The following is a 6374-nucleotide window of genomic DNA, read 5'->3' as shown; positions in this document are numbered from 1 at the left end:
CTGAGAATGATGTGAGTGACAAACACAACAAATATGTTGTCACTTGATCACTAAGGTAAAGACATTATCACTATGATTGCATAAACCTCGCAGGAATACAGGCCTTCTTTTTTGGTGATGTACCCTTACTACTTGCAGCCGAAGCTGAAGGAACTATTGTTCTTAAAGGGCAGGTTGTACTATTGTTCAAGGTACTTGCGTCTTTTCCGTGCAGCTTTATCAGATCTTAACCTTACATAAGTTCTAAACAAACACGTAATACTCTACCAACTACATCAAAAGTTAGGACATGCAATGAAAAGTGTCTAAAAATATTTAATCAAGTATAACATTGGTGGCAATAAACTGAGAGCAAAAAGCATGTGGTCAATCAAGTTTGTATAAGATTTCGCAATCTAATGTGAGGTAGAGCTTAGTGCTGCATCACCTTACGCAAAAAGGAAATATGCAAAATACAGTGATTTTTCAGGGAAACAATATTGAAATTATTTGAATATTATTTAAGTGAATGTTCTCATTTGAATCATGGAGAAAATGTATTTATAACACAAATAGGTAAAAAAAAAAAACACATTAACATTAAAATACATCTACTATTGGCAGGTGAGGAGGAAACAGTTGACTTTCCAGCTAAAGGAAATCCAAGGCTGTTAGCATTTAGGATTGATGAAATGAACTATTATTGTATCTCCATGACAAATCCCCATTAGATAGTGTTTTTGTAGGATGATTAGTGCACATATGCACATATGTAGCCCAGTATTTTAAAAACAAATTTCCACCCAGATTCCTTTTAAATGCACACAAATAAATCTGTATGCCTGATATCTAGTGAGGTGTGGCCTTAATCCAAACAGATCTGTAAGGCTTAAACTGCTACTGAACACTGTGAATCACTATAAATATCAGAGGCTTGATTTTGATTTGCTGAAACAACGTTTGAGAATATTTTACAAAAATCTTTAAAAATATTTGGTAATTCCTTCAGAGTTGAGATCTGAACGCCATTAAAAGCCACTTTTGATTACTTTACTCGTTCTGTTGCCATCTTTTTCCATGTCGACTCTGAACCACCTTGACACAACATTCATGACTAATAAAACATGTCATCGACCCCATTGCACTCCTAAAACCCCACAAAGGCTCATACATTGAATTTGAATTTGAATTGAAATGGTTTATTACAAGCAATTAAGTAGAAATAATACACAAAAGCAATATAATCATCAGTTATACATTCATACAGTAACCAATCAAACTTAGGATAATTAGACATATTAATAAATATTGCTTGAAAGGGAGTGGAAGTAAGCGAACTTATATAATCCCACCCCGTTATACTATAACCATTTTATTACATGATTTCTCAATATCCGGTTCCTAGCTTTTAACAGACAGGATTAAGTATCATAAGGTATCTATAAAGCACATACCAAAGATGAATTACTTAATTATTACGTAAAAAAATAACTATTTTAGAAATCAACATGGCAAATGCAGATCAGTTATCTGAAATATTTGCAGATTATGTTACTTATAAAAGTCATTTATATGATTAAAACATAATACTATATCAGTAAAGTAGACACAACACTGTTTCAGGAATTTTCATAGCAAAGTTTCATCAAGTATCAAAAGATAAAAACATGTGCAAAATTATGCTACATTAGGAAAGATTTTTGAATCAATTTATCAATTTTTGGAGCAAGTGAAGTAATATCATTAAAAGTCAATCAAATTAACAATTTTCAATAAGTGATTAATCATTTGTTTTACTTTTTTTTATTTATTTTTTATAATAAAGTAATGCTGTAGGGGAAAAGTAAAAAGGGTCCATAACTGTCGATTGTCCAAGGTTGGTAGTTCTTCTTTTACTGATAACAGCTGATCTCCTGGGTTCAAAACAGAGTTTATAGTTTTCTTCGATGTTATGTCTGCAGACATTAGATTCAGGTCCATATCCTTCTTCAGCTGATATCAGTGAATATTTCCACCCAGATTCCTTTTAAATGCACACAAATAAATCTGTATGCCTGATATCTAGTGAGGTGTGGCCTTAATCCAAACATCTGACCCATATTTGCTGTACATAATTGGACGTACCAGCTTTGCTTTACAGTCCTTGCAAGTTCCATGGAGCAGGTCAAATAAGCACAGCTCAACCAGTTTCCGTCAGTTTAACTAAACCATTGAGATTAAAATTTGATTTATGGACTTCACTCATTGAGTTTCATTTCAAATTAAGATGGCTTTGTGTTTAATGTCTCTACCTTCAAATCAAATCAAATCAAACTTTATTTATAAAGCACTTTTCATATAAAAATATAACACAAAGTGCTTTACATTAAAACACAACAAAATATAAAAACAAGCATTGACGAATTAAAAATAAATAAAATAAAAATAAATAAATAAATAGGGCCCCCCTCCCCGTACCCAGCCCCCCACTCCTTTCACACCTCCCACCCCTTAAGTGATGGCAGAGGACAATGAGAAATAGGCTGAGCACAAAAACAGGATGCAGGAAACGCTAATTATTGGAACCTCCCCCTCCGTGAACAGCCGCATAGACAGCCAAATGCAGCATCACAGGCGGGGACCGCTCCACCACAGCTAAGCGGTGATGCAGGTCCCCATCTAAAGTCGCAGTGGCTGAACAGTAGCCCGACCCAGAGGGAGAGGTTCCAGCTGAGGAAGCACCGGAAATAAAAATGAAAATAAAAAAGTAAACATATTGATAAAAACAATAAAACATTAAAATAAGGTTAATTAAAAGAACACGTTAAAAATCAGGTTCAAGTTCATAAAACAAGATAAAATGGATAGATAAATACATAAAATAAAATAAAAAGTACATATAAATCAATAACTGAATAAATAAATAAATAAAAGTAGTAAAAAAATAGCTAAAAGCCAGGTTAAAGAGATGGGTCTTAAGCCTTTTCTTAAAAGCATTAACGCTCTCTGCGGCCCTCAGGTCCTCCGGTAGACTGTTCCACAAACGGGGGCCATAGTGCTGAAATGCAGCCTCTCCATAGGTTTTAGTTTTTACAGTTGGAATGGTCAACAGACCAGTGCCAGGGGATCTCAGGGTCCGCGAGGGGTCATATCTTACTAAAATATCTGATAAATAAGAAGGCACAAGACCGTTAAGACATTTAAAAACGGTTAAAAGTATCTTAAAATCAATCCTGAAGCATATGGGGAGCCAATGCAGGGATTTTAAAATTGGGGTTTTCTGGAGAGTTCTGGAGAAGCTGAAGGTTCCTAATGTTTGTTTTTGGAAGACCGGCAAGCAGGGTGTTACAATAATCAACTTTACTCATGATAAAAGCATGCATTAGCATCTCCATATTCGCAAGAGAGAGTAGTGGGCGGACTATAGCCAGATTTCTAAGATGATAAAAAACAGTTTTAACCACCTGTTTTATATGGGTGATAAAAGTTAGCTTAGAGTCAAAGATAACGCCCAGGTTTTTTGACTGTTTCTGAATGACTTAATGAAAGTTGCTGCAGCTTCAGAAACTGTTTCTGTTACGGTTTCAGTTCCTTTGTGTTTTGTTCTTGGATTTCCTGTTTTATTTTGAAGTATTTCCTGTTTGGTTGTTGTTTCGAGTTTTACCTTGCCCCATCAGTCCTGAGTGTTTCCACCTGTGTCTTGTTGCCTTGTATGTATTTAAGTCCTGTCTTTCCCTTCCTCCTGTGCTGGTCCATATTGTATCCTTCCCCGGTTTTTCGAGCTGAGTGTCATTATAGTGTTTCGAGATTCTAGCCTGCCGTATGCAGTGGTTTTGTTTTTGTCTTTAGTTTTTGTTATTAAACCTCCATTCCTTGCATCCTCCTGCCTCCTCTCCTCTCTGCGCCTGGGTACCTTCCATTCCCCCCGTAACAGTTTCTCCCTGTTTCTCTATGCCATCCATAATTTCACATCTAAAATACAGTTAAAAAGTGCTTTTATTGGTCTTGTGTCATCAGGAGACATAGCTATGTACAGCTGGGTATCATCAGCATAGCTATGAAAACTGATGTTGTGGCTCCTGATGACATTCCCCAGAGGAAGCATGTAAATGTTAAAAAGCAAGGGGCCAAGGATGGAACCTTGAGGCAAACCACAATTAATTCCATGGACCCCAGAAAAGTGTTTGTCCATGCTTACCATAAAGTTTCTCTCCATGAGATAAGAATGGAACCACTTGAGAACAGTCCCTGAAAGGCCAAGACTTTGAAGTCTGTTTACAAGGATCAGGTGATCAACAGTATCAAAAGCTGCACTTAGATCTAGTAGAACTAGTACTGAGATCTGACCTGAATCCAAGGCACATCTGACATCATTAACGATTTTTAACAAGGCTGTCTCTGTGCTGTGGTTCGTTCTAAAACCAGACTGGTTTATCTCAAAAATGTTGTTTTGTAAAAGAAACTCATTTAGCTGAATAAAAACAAGTTTTTCTAAAACCTTACTTAAAAATGGCAAGTTGGACACAGGTCTGTAGTTATTAAAAACGGAAGGGTCTAAGTTAGTTTTTTTGAGTAACGGTTTCACCACTGCCGTTTTAAAGGCAGCAGGAAAAATACCCGTCTGTAGAGAGGAGTTCATGATATTTAAAACCTCACTCTCAAAAGACCCGTAAAAGGATTTAAAAAGTGATGTAGGGATGGGGTCTAAAAAACAAGTTGTTGGATTAACTTGGGAGAAAACTCGACCAAGTGTTGCAGCTTCAACCAGGCCAAAACTGTCCAGTGCTTCCTCAGGTAAAATCAAGCCATCATTTCTAATAAAAAGGCTTTTCTGTCCATTTATGTTAGATCTGACAGAATCGATCTTGCTCCTGAAGTGGTCTGCAAAGTCCTCACACAATGAGGTGGAGGCTGGCATTGTGTTTTTGTTCGCATTTGAGTTGATTAAAGATTCAATTGTGGTGAAGAGGACTCTGGGATTATTTTTATTTACAGAAATGATGTTCGCAAAATATGAATTTCTGGTCTGTTTTACGGTTTGATTATATAGTTTTAGTTGGTTTTGGTATAATTGATAGTTTATTTCAAGTTTGTGTTTTCTCCAAAGTCTTTCGGCAGATCTACAACATCTCTTCAATTGTTTAATTTCCTCATTTCTCCAAGGAGGCGTGGGTTTGATTCTTATCTTCTTAGACGTTAGTGGAGCAACTGAGTCGAGACTGGATTTTAATTTACTGTTAAAATTTTCAACGAGTAGATCACAGGGGGCCGGCAAGACAGGTGGAGAGTGGGATCGAACAGATGTAATAAACTTTTCGACCACCTCAGGAGTCAAGTAGCGTTTCTTCACCGTTCTCACAGAGGTCTCTTGCTTTATAAAACCAGTGATGTTAAAAAGCACACAGTAATGGTCAGATACAGCCAGATCCACAACAGCGGACACACTGGTAGGTAAACCATGACTGATGACGAGGTCAAGAGTGCGCCCCCTGTTGTGAGTCGGCTGCATGACGTGTTGTTTAAAATCAAGAGAGGAGAGCAAGTCCAAGAACTGAGTGGTGCAATAGTCCAACTTCCTGTCTATATGCAGGTTAAAATCACCTGTTATTAAAATCATGTTAAAGGAAGTGTGGACAGATGCCAGAAACTCAGAAAACTCCTCAATAAAAACAGAGCTTGGTTTGGGTGGTCTGTATACTGTGATGCATAAAACTGGAGGGCTGTTAAAAACAAAGGCATGATGTTCAAAGCTGGGGTACTCATCCAATGTAATCTGCTTTACTGCAAAGGAGCTGGACATAATAGATGCAGTACCCCCACCCTTTTTGCCCTCCCTGGTTGAAAAAACAAAGCTAAAATTGGGGGGAGAGGCCTCTGTGAGAACAGTAGATGCATCCGTGCTCAGCCATGTTTCAGTTAAAAAGAGTCCATCAATATTATAATCATGGATAAAATCATTTATGATAAATGTTTGTTGGACAACGACCGAATATTCAAAAGTGGCATGTTAAAAGAGGGGGGTAGAGTGGTTGTGTAAGTTGCTTCCTCAGGTTTTGGTGATTCCTTTAGTGGTCGAAGGCAGTTAATATTTGCTTTTCTCCCAGCACGTCCCCTCATGGAAGACCTGTCTGTAATAATGGTCTTAATGGGATAGACTGGGGGGGCAGCAGGTTGTGGCAAGGAAGCACTGTCGATGGAAGCAGTTTCTTGGGGAATGTGGGTAGGTGATACCTTGAAGACTTAATGCTTGCATGGATGTGAAATAAATGATTCAGCTGTAGCAGTGTGGAGAAATAACCCGTGTCTCTCTACCTCGTGTTGATCATCTCCTGGGCACAGCAGTATGTGACCATGTCCGCTGAGTCAGGGCATGGGCCTTGAACCTCCTAAAAGACAGAAAAGACAAATGCGTATTT

This window comes from Oryzias latipes, chromosome 24 (assembly GCF_002234675.1).
Source record: "Oryzias latipes chromosome 24, ASM223467v1".
Taxonomy (NCBI): Eukaryota; Metazoa; Chordata; class Actinopteri; order Beloniformes; family Adrianichthyidae; genus Oryzias; species Oryzias latipes.
Note: the sequence above shows the minus strand (reverse complement) of the source record.